Raw genomic sequence first — 13,784 nt, forward strand, 5'->3', positions numbered from 1 at the left:
GTTGTCATTCAAACACAACCTTAAGTTTTTTTGGGGGAATTTCAGAGTAAAAATTAAAAAAAAAAAAAAGTGTGTGTGTACCAGATAGTTTTTTTTTTAATAGATAACTTATCATCTTTTAAATTACAATAAGTATACAAAAAAAAAATACAACTACTTAGGTTCTAAGGGTATTTTAGTCATTTTTTAGGTTTCAAGGTCATTTCGGTAATTTTTTAGGTTTAAGGTATATTACGGTCTTTTTTTAGGTTTTAAGGGTGTTTTAGTCACTTTTTAGGTTACAAAGTCATTTCAGTCATTTTTTAAGGTTTTAGGGTCATTTAGGTCATTTTCAAGATTCTAAGGGTATTTTGGTTATTTTCTTGGTTCTAAGTGTATTTCAGTCATTTTCAGGTTTTAAGGATATGCCAGTATTTTTTGAGATTTTTTGGGTATTTTGATCACATGTGATGTTGGTATTACCCAATGTGACAGTAAAAGTGTTAGTCAAGTTGAAGTTGATAAATGAGAATAAAACTACAAAGTCAAGATTCAAGTACCAAATAATTTCACACATCAAAAACCCATTAATAACAAATGTAATCAGAGTGCTTTAAAAAATTCCTAATCACCACTCATATCCATAACTACTAAATTTTTCAAATTTTCCCACTTTTCATTGCATTCACTTTTGATATGTTAATGAAGAGAAGATTAATCACTTGGACCTAGAAAGTTGTTAAAATCATGAAGTCTATATCCTCTAATCATTGCTTGGATTTGCACGGTTTAAGCACCAGATAGTAGACCATGGCCCCAGTTTGAACACCTTCACCAAGTTTGAACAAATAAATCTTATTGGGTGATCTATGATTCTATACATAGGATTGTTTCAATTTGTCATATTACAACATTGAGCGTAAGGACTTTGATTTGTAAAAAGTAACAATAATCTTGGTTTGGTTGAATTTTTTACCTTAACATAGCAAATTGGACCTGCACATAATGCTACATTTAACCTAGAAAAAATATTGCACATAAGAATAAAATTTTAAAATAAAAAAAGCACAATATAATGGATTTCTCATTATAATAAAATTTTGAATAAAAATTAATTATATAAAATAAACAAAATTAATATCCTAATCCATATGAGTATCTCTAAACAAATCCTTAAATAGCAAGTGTCATGCCTCAAACTCAAATTGGGTCTAGAGAGTGTGTGTGTGTATACACACGTTATTTTTTAATTGCATTCATAACAAAATAGAATAAAATTAAACCATCAATATGAAAATTTTACCACAATTGTCTGACCTTTGATTCCATTAATAAAATAAAACCTTTCCAACAATAATGATCATAAAATTTCCCAAGTGTGTTCCAACAAAAGATTTAACTCTAAAATTGGTTGGGTCAAATCAGTGTGAAAATGAAGTTTTGCCCCAAATCGAAACTTTTGATTTTGCCATATTCAAAATCGGTACTGACCGATACAACAACTAGAACAAACCAACCGTGAAATCAACATTATCCTTTTGCAAAAAACAATAATGTTCATGTATAATATAATATAATCTAAGTAGATGACAGATTGAGAATTTTATCTGTTTACTCTACACCATTTCTATCTATTTATTTTCATATTTACTAACTATATAAAAAGTGTGAATGAGCTTGTCTACAGTATTTTTGGTTTAGTCAAGTTTTGTCTTCTTGTGAAGCCAAAACTGTGTGTTTGAAGAGAACAACAATTCGGTCAAAATAAAAGTTAAACTCAAATGGGCATAGTGTGCCTATGGTGATTTAAGTCTAGGTGACCCTGTGGGGTGCTTGTCCCACATCGGTTGACTAGGTTTGTGTATGTGAGTTTATAACTTGCTCCACGTAATTAATTGCCGCATGTAGTTTTCGTTGTGGTGTGTGAGAAGATCAAAAATAAAATAAAAGATGTAGCTCAAACGCCATTTGTGATCTTTGTGGGTTGAGGGATGTGCAAGAGATTTACGGTTGCAGAAACTTTGTTTTATTTACTTATTTTTGGTTTCTGGCACTACAAAATCATGGTTGCTGGGAAAATTGGGGACAAATGGAAGGCAATTGAGGATTTTTGGTTTTCACTTTTAGAATCTAAAATTCAAAAAATATTGAGATTTGAGTTTTTGTACGTATGTTCGTGTGAAAGTTCGGTTTTTTACTCAGATGGGTCATAATATTTTGTGTTATATTTAGATTATATGAATGAAAGTTTGGATATATTTTTAGTCTGATTGGTTGAATTTGTGCTGTGTTTGCTATTTGTAGGTGTTCTTCTTTGCAATTATCTTTGCGCGTGGGATTGAAACTTTGGATATTTACTCAGATTAGATAAATTTTGTCTGTTAATATTTGCTATTAGGTGTTCTTTTGTCATATCATGTATGTAATTATGTATGTATGTATGTATGTATATGAATGAAAGTTTGGGTTATTTTACTTTTTATTTTTGTTTATATATACTAATATCCGATGAATTTTGTGTATACAATCGTTCTTTTGTGGAGTAGGATCAGTTTTTCAAAGATGATCACTGTAATCTGTAATCTTTAGTAGAATGCCCTTTTAGTTGTTGGAGGTAGAGAGATTAGAGGCTCCATCTCTAATCTGAAGGGGCCTTGTGGTTTGACCCAAGTCTCGGTGAATCAAGTTTTGGCTAACAATCCACTAAGGTCCTTGAGATAGCACGAGGTAAAAAAAATTGTGACCTATTCTTTATATTTTTATGGTTTTGTGAATGTCATAGGCTCTTGAGGATTTTAGATTTATAGGTTTTTGTTTTTGTTCACACTCACAGCCCTCAAGCAAAGGTTTGTGATTCCAAGGCTGCAGCAAAGCTAGGGTGAGTTTTATTTTTCATGTTTGGTTTGATTTCAAGTTTAAATGCTTAAAACTGTTAATATATGAAGAAGGTGATTGGTTTTTTTTTGTGTATAACTAATTAATTGTTTAGATCTTATTTGATATGTGTAAGCATGACTTTGTGTAATTGAACAATCATCTTGATTCAACCAACGGTTGAATTACTGTATCTTTGGTTTATTTGAGAAAGTATTTTGTGCAATAAAATTATGAAAGTTTTTTGAGGTTTTTTTTTTTGTTAGAAATATTTTTTAACGTTCAATGATTTGGATGGATGTGACGCTGTAATTTTTAGTTTGTTTTGGGAAACGGGTTGTCGTAAGGTGTTCTCTTCCCAACATATATATATACACACATGCGTGTGTGTGTGTGTGTGTGTGTTATGTAGGAATTGATAAAGAACAATTTATTGAGGAATTGCTTCAAAATTTTTTTGAATGTAAGTAAAACCTTAGGAGCAACACATGTTGTCTTTGATTTGTTAATTTATTTTGACATCTAAGTGAGTGTAGTACATCTAAATAGTTATTTGAGATTACGTTTACACAAATGCAATGGTGAATTTGTTTTGTAATTGAACAATTATGTGTCAGGATTTTGTTGTGAAAAGCGATAATTAGATACTGTTGAGGGCCAAAATTTCACAAAAAAAGCCCATTCCATGAAAAGTAAGGAAAGACCATGGGTCTTAACAAAGAAGGTCCAATTCATGAAACTAAGAAGGACTATGAAGGCCCAAAATCCCAAAAAGAAGAAAAAAGAAAGAAATAATAATAATAATAAAGAAATAAAGAAGAGGGTCTCCGACAAGGATCTTGAGAAAACCAGAGGACATGCAGCAAGGATCTCGGTCAGGCCAAAGGATATGCAGCAAGAAGAATCAACATCAAGGCCCTATGTATGTTCAAATTTCCAGCAAAAAACAAGCCATTAAAAATCTAGCAAAAAAAACCAGGTATTATCTTTGTAACCCATGGTCCAAGCCCGTGGGATCCTGAGTGGATAGTAAGGGAGGAATGGTTTGGTCAGTAGGGGAGTAGTTTCTGGTGAAAGGAGGATCCCGAAACTTTCCCTTGATTCATATATTTGCTTGGAATGCATGAACTAATGGAAAACTCAATTCCCCCATGTGCATGACACCTCCCCACAATTTCCTCTTAATTGTCATTTTCAACAAAGCTGTCATAGTACACCAAGCAGCCCACCCATTCCATTTAACTTTCCAACAAGGAATCTTGCATTTTATAGCTAAAGCCAAATGCCCCTTTTGAGTTATAATTGCCTAAATAAGTCAAACCTCTACCCAATGCGCCTTTTCAGGTCACAGAGGACGTAGTTTTACCCAGCAAACCTGGCACGTCCTCCCCCGAGGTCCCAGACCAGGTCTGCTATGTCATTTTCAACAATGCTGTGATAATACGCTGAGCAGGCCACCCATTCCTTTGACTTTCTTAGAAGGAATCTTGCATTTATAGCTAAAACCAAATGCCCATTTTGAGTTATAATTGCCTAAATAAGCTAAACTTCTGCCCAATTCACCTTTTTAGGTCGCAGAGGACGTAGTTTTACCTAGCAAGCCTGTCACGTCCTCTCCCGTGGTTCCAAACCAGATCTGCTATAAAAAGAACACAACGCATAACAGAAAAGAGAAGGGATTCAGATGGGGGAGAAAAATGGGTATTCAGGGGAAAAGTTTGATAGGCCAAAAAGTATTGACCCATTGTGATAGATTAATTAATTAATTAGTCAAGTTTAATTAATTAATCAATTTAACATACAAAGCGTAGTAGCATAAATAAATCACCAATAACCTAAAGTATGCAACGGAAAATAAAAGACACGGTGATTTGTTTACAAATGGAAAAAACCTACACGGCAAAAACCCCACTGGGTGAATTTAAGGTCACCATTCCTGAAACTCCACTATTATCACAACAAGCGGTTACAAGTAAAGGAATCCCAAGTACCTTACCAACTTACAGTTGAACTCTTACCCCAATACCCAATTAGACTTATTCTGTAGTGACAGTTTCTCCTTTCAATGCACGGCTCCCAAGTACATGACTAACCAATTTGCATGGATCCTAGTACGCGACTTCAATCACCAACTAGAGAAGATTGTTGGCTGCAAAGTTTTTCAATTCATCCACACGATGAAGATCAAGAAGATGCTTGGTTACAAAACCCTATGGTGCAAAGACACAGCAACTTCTTCACAAGAAAGATAAACTAGGGCAAGAACTTTTTCTCAAGTTACAATTTGCATGAACAAGGATTTCTCAATGCTTGTGCAACTTTGCCACCCTTTGACGGCCCTTAAAATAATCTTTTTATATGTCTAAGGTTAGAAGAAAAGAAGGCCCAAAGATACCTCCATGGATTGGAATCAAAACAGAACTTAGAATCTGTTTTTCTTAAATCTCGACAGCTAAAAGTGTTAAGGTGCTGTCGAGCAGCTGTCGAACCTCAGGGCTAGAACAGCTTCTTAAACCTTAATAGATGCAGCTGTCGAGCTTTAATGAACTTGCACTATTCAGCTTGTTTCTTAGACAGACTTGCATGGCTTTAACACTTGATCTTGAAATCTTATTTCTTGAAGTATTAATCTTATCCTAAATCTACCCAATTACAAGTAAAATGCGTTTTAACAAAGGATTAACCAATTACATAAATAATGAATGACATATGTTCTAAACAAGTGAAACACATATATTCTAACAAAGTTCAGAGGTTTAAAACACATATTCTTAGAGTTTTAAAAGCCCAGCAAGGAAGAGAAAGAAATAAACAAAAGAGAGAGACAAGGAGTAGGAATTTTTCCCATATTCTTGAGATTATTCGAAACATCACTTGGCCTCTAAAGAAACATAAGCTAAAAACATGCACACATCATATATTACTCTCTCCCACAAAAACCCTCCTCACCTAACTATCTTGGAAGACAATGCCCAAGCAAAGTTACTTGGACTTGAGTTCCAAATCCCACAAGTCTTGTGCAAAAGCACTAAGTCTGTGAGAATTGGGGCCAGGATCCTCGTGGTTGAATCATTCTCATAAATATATATATATATATATATATATATATATATATATATGTTTATGTATTAAAAATGTATATCCTAATCTAAGAAACTAACAATTATTTAAAGATATATGTATTATGTAGCGTGTTCTTATGCAGGACCTATGAAGGTAAAGGGAAAGGAAAAATACTCCATTGCATTCAGCAAGATAGAAATCAGATAGAATCATTAAGAAAAAAGCTCTGTAAAACTCAAAGAAAACAAGGGAATATCTCTCGGTATCCCAGAAACAGCCACTACAGTACATACTTAGATTCAAACTTTGTAAGTCTTAGAGGCTTAAATAGTCATCTAATTCTGTAATTTTTGAGTTTATTTGGACCTTGTATTACGTCTTAGTGAGCGCATTTGTAATCCATAACTAAGAAAAATTAATGGATTAGTTCTTATTGATTTGAGGATCTCGAACAATTACTCTGTGTTTTATTGTTATAATCTTGTCTTCCTTTGCATTTTTCTTGTTACTCAATACATATTCTCGCTTGCTAGTGTGTACGTATTGTAGGAGTCTTGTCCTGTGCACTACTTGGTTTCGTAAACAGCCTATTTAGCTGCGGTGAACCAAGCCCAGTCCCTTTAAACTACAACAAGAGGGCCCGGCGTCCTTACTTAAACTTGGGCCTGGACACCGTCCAAAAATTGACCCTCAAAGATACTTAATGTCTTTCTGATAATTTGGGGTTTTAAATGAGTACTTGGATTGAAAAGGCTTATCATTGAGATAATTTGATAATGTTACTAGCTTTTTAACATGATAGTTGTCAATTATATCATAGAAAATTTAAGCTGTAATAATTATGCTATAGAAAAATAGTTTATTTCGTTTATATATATATATATATATATATATATATATATATATATATATTGAATTTATTAGATCCTTCAAATTTTATTGTTTTTATGCTTCTTCTTTTTTCTTTTTTTTTTAAAATTGTGTGTACTTGATTAATCAATAACAATATGCCTTCATGATTTACTAAATTTTGAGAATAGTATGATTTTTTTTTTTCTTTTCTTTTTAAGGACTGTTCTTGAGAAGTTGGGTGCTTTAAGGAATTGAAGACCCACATTACTAAAGAGCTCAACGCCAGGCACCAAAGGGTTCTAATTTTTTTTTGAGTGTTTTTTTCCTTGTATTTAAAACTCAACAGACCCCAAATTCAATAAAACCAAAATTTGCCGCACTTCTTTTACTAAAACATTGGATAATACCCTTATTTCGATTGATTAGAAACCTCTATCCTTAATTTGGCCAAGCGATATGATCATCGTTTGATGATTTATCTTTATATCTTTGTTTATAGTTGTATATTCTTGTTGTTTATACTTTTTACTCCCCTTTATCTCAATTGTTTATTTTATATTTTTGTTATATGGGTTAGCGGTTTTCTGTGACTCCCACTAATGGATATGTCACTTTGATAAAGGAAAAATAAGATTGTCATTATCAATTTTTAGGTTCCTTTAACAGATTATACTTTTCCAATGCAAACGAGTTAGTTTGCCTAATGGTTTGGATATTCTTACTAGTTTTTTTTTTTTTTTTGAAATGCAATGGCTGATTCTAGAGATGCAATGGCAGATTGTCATTTGAAAATGCACATTATAGATTATAGATTTTGCTTTTAGCATTTTCTTTACAAATCACACTTTAAAATATATTTGTTTCTAATGATTTTTTTTCTCATTTTAAATGATAATGTTAGAAACTTAGAATTTAATTAAAGCGAGACATGATAGAGTCACTGTATTGTTGCAATGAATATTTGTAATGGTTTTTTTAGGTGCATTTTGCACATATGGCGAAACTTGAATGAGTGCTGTCTCTAATTTTATAACTCATGAAAAGATAGGTATGAATCAATTATGCCAAATCACTAAGCCTAATTTTCTCTTTGATTTAATTACTATTATTATTATTTTGTGTTTTCAACCCCTTTATTGCCAATTTTCTCTGCCATCACAAGTTCTCTCTTACAAAATATTGTATGTGTATTGTGTACAAATATTTTTCCTTTGCCTTTTTTTTTTTTTTTGGTTTAATATGGATGTCTTAGATAGCTATTTGTTTCAGATGAGTTGAGTTTTTTTTTTTGGTGATGTGTTGGATTGAATAGTTTCTTCAAAATGAACTATTATGGCTATAGATTCTTCGGTGTGGTGGTGTACATGTGTGTAAAATTGTAATAATTTTGAATTTGCTATTTTCAATTGTAAAATTAAGAAATTAAGGTGCTTCCCTGGCACTGGAAATCGTGTTTGTTGTATATATATGCTGATAGACTAAAGCTTCCAATGTTAAATAGCTACTCTAAGTTAAACTCTCTCTTTCTTATCAAAATAATAAAAAAATAAATAGCTACACTAAGTTTGTGCATAGTCAAAATTCTTATAATACTGACATTAGTATTGTATGACATATTTGTACATGATTTTTTTATAAAAAATATAAGCTTTAATTTTCTAAACATTACCATCATGTAAAAGTCAAAATATGTGAAGAAATTTTTTGGGATGTTAAAATTTAGTGGGAATATTTTTTAGACATTACTCAATGGATTATTTTAAGAATTATAAGCTTTCATCAGGGTTTAATTGAGAGAATAATAATATAACATATTTACTCTTTTCAAAATATGAAGGGGAAATTGCTTGATTTTAAAATTTAAGGAGAAATTGTGAACTACTCCAAACATAAAGGATGAAAAGTGTTTTAATTCTAAGTTTTTGTTTTTTGAGTGGATAAAACAATGTGTTTTTACTTAAAATGATGCATAAAGAAAAAAAAAATTTCAAAAAAAAAAAACAAAAATTCAACCCAAGAAAACTGTACATGAAAAAATGAATTTTGACTCAACAAAAATTGACTAAGAAATAAATAAATAAAATCTAGAAACACAAAGAATAACACAAAATTTTCATAATACTTTTATAACTTTGTTATATTTTACTTTGACTTGAAAAAAAATTGAAATCTCCGTAGTTGTGAAAATATTATGACAACAACAAAATGTCTTAACATTTTCACAAGAAAAATGTTATGTCCACAACATTTTTATTACAAATCATAAGTAGTAAGTTGTTACAGATTGTTATTGGTAGGCAAAAAAGTAATTTCATTAGTAAGTTTAAATTAGAATAACAATTTACCACCTAAGATATGTTATGAAAATATTGTAGATGTAACACTTTTTTTTCATAACACCTTTATTTTTTGTTGTGGTTGGGTCTAGTATGATATTTATTATTTTATTTTGAAATATAAGAAATTAACACATCAACAATTATGAAAGTATTGTGGCAATTTTACACACACATATATTTAAAAAAAAAAAAAAAAAAAAACAAAACAAAAACATGTAGCTCAAACCAAACTGGCATACAAATTGCTTCCAAAAAAGAGCTGGTGTACTAATAAAAAAAAATAGAAAGAAATATGCCAGCTCACCAAATTGAAGTGATGCGTTTTTCCATTGACATTTGACAAAACTAAAAGCTTCAATAGAAAGTATTAAAAATGTGCTTTTTAGTAGCTAATGTCCAAAACTTGACTAAATCAAAAAATGAATGTAGATAAAGCTATTGGCTCTTTTTATACATAGATATATATAGACGAAAATGCATTTTTGGTTCCAATATTTTGGGTCGATTCTCGATTTGGTCCCTAAATTGATTTTGCTCATAGGTCATTCCCTAATATCAGAAAATCTATTCTATTTTAGTCCTTGCCATCAACCTAATAGCTGAAAAATCTGACGTGGCAAACAAAGTACCCTGTTGGCATATTAAATGCTGATGTGACTATTAAAATAATAATAGTAAAATATTTTATTTGGCCTTTTTTAAATGCCACGTCTGCATTTGATTTTTTTTTTTTAAAACCACCTCAAAAATTAAAAAAAAATTAAAGAAAAACCTTAAATCTAATTTAATTAAAAAAATTTAAATAAAATTTTCTTTTCTTCATGTTCTTCAACTTGTTCTTCATGTTCTTCATAGACCAAACCTAGCAACCAAGAACTCAAACCCATATCAGAAGAACACAAACGAAAACAAGAAGAAAAAATTAAATTAAATACTAACAGGAATTTTTCTTTATGTTCTTCCAAAATCCAAGAAGCAACCAAACCAATCTCTAGCAAACCCCAAATCCAAATCGAACAACCAAACCCAATCTCCATCAAATCCAAAAAAAAAAAAAAATCCAAGAAGCCAAACCATAAATAAACCCAAGAAACAAACCCATAAACACAGTAACCAACCCAATCTCAAGCAAACTTATAAACCCAAAAATTTTCTTGGGAAACAAACACACAAAAAACCCATAAAATCAAACAACTCCACATTCTCTCCAAAAAACAAAAACAAACCCAAAACAAGAGGAACAAAATTTTGCAATATGAAAGAGGAAAATTGGACCACAAGTGAAGCCGTAGGCGGAGGAGATAAGGCTTGGGGTGGCTCATCCATGGCAAATCAGGAATAGGTGTGCCGCCACTCCACCAACAAGCCTCCCATATGAAAACCCTCAAGGGCCACACCCCCGAACTAAGACCCAAGACCACATCAAGACTGTCCATGGCAGATCATTTTCTCCATCCATGGCATATCATTTTCTCCTAATCAAGCTTGTGAGCTCCGGCCATGGAGAGAGAGAGAGAGAGAGAGAGAGAGAGAGAGAGAGAGAGAGAGAGAGAGAGAGAATTTGAGATTAGTAAATGCTGATGAGGTTAAAGAAATAAGAAGAAAAAAAAAGAATTAAAAAGAAAAGGACTAAGATAATGATTATTGTTTTTTTTTTTTGGAGAAACGATTTTAGTTTAAATTAGATTAAATTTTTTAAAAATTTTCTGAGGTGGCTTTAAAAAAAAATTAAAATGCTGATGCGGTATTTAAAAAATACTAAATAAAATATTTTATTATTATTTTAATAGCCATGTCAGTATTTAATGTGCCAACAAGGCATTCTATTTGCCACGTTAGATTTTTTTGTTACTGGGATGACATGAAGGACCAAAATAGAATTGATTTTTTGAAATCAGGGATTGACCTAGGAGCAAAATCAATTTAGGGACTAAATCAAGAATCGGCTCAAAATGTAGGACTTAAAGTGCATTTACGCCATATATATATTAGGGGTAATTGTAGTAGATTCATATGTTTTAACTAAGCCTACTAGTGATTTGAAAAGTATAATTTAACATATCTAAGATGTCCTTTATTGGACATCTTTAACTCACCTCACCATTTTCACTATGAAAAAAAAAAAACAAAACAAAACAAAATGACAAAAACAATGAAATCAAGATGTAAAGTTAGGGTTTTATAAAAATTATTATTCTCATTCCGACCTCAAAGCTATTCGTAACAATAGTTACAAGAATTAAGAATTAAATAAGTGAGTTCTAGTTAGCTCAGTTAGTAAAATTTTTTATGGTTGTATAAGAAATCTGAGATTCAATCTCCGCCTACACTAAAAGCTGATTGGTATCTTGATTTAATAATAAAGAGTTATTATCATAAACAGAAGCTGTAGGTTGAAAGTTTAAACTCTCTCAAAAAATAAATAAATAAATTACAGCCTCAATCTAATCCTTTCACGCATGAGCGAGTGGGAAAAAAAAAAAATCTGTCTTTTCCTCACAACCAACTATTTGTTAGAAGTCTCCTTCTTTTTTTCCCTCTCTCCCTTTCTATTTTCTCTCAGCTGAACCAAATTTGTCTCTTCTCTCTTCACTGACTCATCTCAAGCTGCCGATAGTCTTTGTTGGTTGTGCCGCTTGAACTTAACTCATCTTTCTATCTTTTTCATTATAAGAAACCCATAATCAAAGTTCTTTCTCCACCGATCTGCCATGGCTGAGTTCAAGTTCGCTAGGTCCGCTATTCATTGTCATCGTTCTCAAAGTGGTTCTATGGTTGTGTTTTCTTTTATTTTGTCTCAAACTGTTCACGATGATGATTTGGAAATTGGAAGTCTTGGGTTCTCCGTTGGCTAGTTTTTGGAAAGGGTGGTGGTGGTTGTTTCTTTGTATTTGGATTTGGATTTGAATTTTTGGGGTGTATTTGATGAGATGTGGTTGTTTATGTGGGTTTGTGGGTTGTAGTGCTTGGCTGGTGGTATGGATGGGGGTTAGTGGTGGAGTTTGGGTTTGTGGGTCGTAGTGCTTTGCAAAGGTACTCTTGCTGGTATTAAGAAAATCTCTTGGTAGACAAACAACACATACAAAAATGTAAGGTGGGGTTGTTTTAGTTTTGGGTTATGTTCTTTTAAATTGAGAGCCTCAAATCATGAATTTTGTTGCCATTTACCATTCAATATCTAACATTTTTGTTAGTTGTTACTATGCGAAAGAAAGTAGGAAACTAGCATCTCGAGTTTATAAAACTCGAGATCCAAAAAAAGTCGAGCTTTTAAAACTCGATTTGCAGTGTTCGGCAACCCATTACGTGGACAAATTTTCCACGTGTGGCCACGTAGAAATCGAGTTTATAAGACTCGAAATCTACACGCCCATATACAGACCCCTCGCTGAAACAATCACACTTTCTCAACCTCACTCAAACACTCACACTCTCTTAGTTTCAGCACACTCTCTCAATCTCTCAAACGCTCTCTCTGAAACACTCTCACTCAAAATTCAAACACTCTCACTGAAACACCCAAACCAGTCACCCTCAACCTCTCGGCGTTCAACGGAAATCACCCTCACCCTCAAACGGTCTCCTCTTTCCTCCCAACCGGCTTCAGGCGATCCTTCAAAATCCCTTTTGTCCCTACCAACGGAAGTTTGCAGATATGTTTTTGAGCTTTTTAAATAATTATTCCATCTGGGTTTTGCCAAGTGTTTGTGTTTGATAATGTCTGTTGTTAGTGCTTTAGTTTTTCTTGTTAGTGTAAGATTTAAGTTAGACGAATTTGGTTTGATGCTATATACATTATCTTATACACATTATCTTATACAACTGAGTGCTCCACCGGAGTATTTTGAGTCAAAACATTTGGCATTTTAGGATAAAACCTGTGGCCTCACACCACCACTAGGGTGGAATTCCATTTTGGCTATAATGCATTAGCAGGCAAAGCAAGTTTAGAATTAAGCATCATAAGTTCATGGAGTTGTGTTTCTTCTTCTTCTTTTTTTCTGTGGGGGTTGCTAATGTTAAAGTTTTGCTAGTTTTTGGTCCAACCACAGCATCAGACGTTCAAGTAAAAAAAAAAAATCAAAAGGTAAAAATTTCAAGAAAATGTCTGAATTTAAGTTGTCAAACATACCAACAATGTCCCCTCAAGGCTATGAGTGCAGGGCGTCACAGCTAATGAAAGAAAGAACAAAATCAACACCTTGTGCATCTGCATAGACACAAGAATCAGTCAACTTAAGACATAAGTACCACAGGCTTAAGACATTAGTAGCACAAATTTAGTTATCTGATGAAAATATTTAGTGCCAATTTAGTGCCAATTTATTACATGATCTATTAAATGTGGGGTATATCTTGGCACCAACTTGGGGGGAAGGGGGGATTTGAGAGGAGCAATTTCTTCCTTTAGGCTTTCTATGTTTCTTCTTATTACTGTTGTTAATTCTTTTGACCACAGGAGCTTCTTAGTTGTTGTGAGAATAAGATGCTAACAACTATTTTACAGTTTTTTTATTTATTTATAATTTAGCAACTAATTTTACAGTTAGAGAGAAGATATCAACTCTTCATACTATTTTCCAATATCTCTCCCTTATTTCCCTATCTTCATAATCCTGCAAACCATGATCACTCACTTGGTTGTTCAAATTATTCAATGACAACTTAATGGAAAGG

This window comes from Castanea sativa, chromosome 11, assembly GCF_040712315.1.
Source record: "Castanea sativa cultivar Marrone di Chiusa Pesio chromosome 11, ASM4071231v1".
NCBI lineage: Eukaryota > Viridiplantae > Streptophyta > Magnoliopsida > Fagales > Fagaceae > Castanea > Castanea sativa.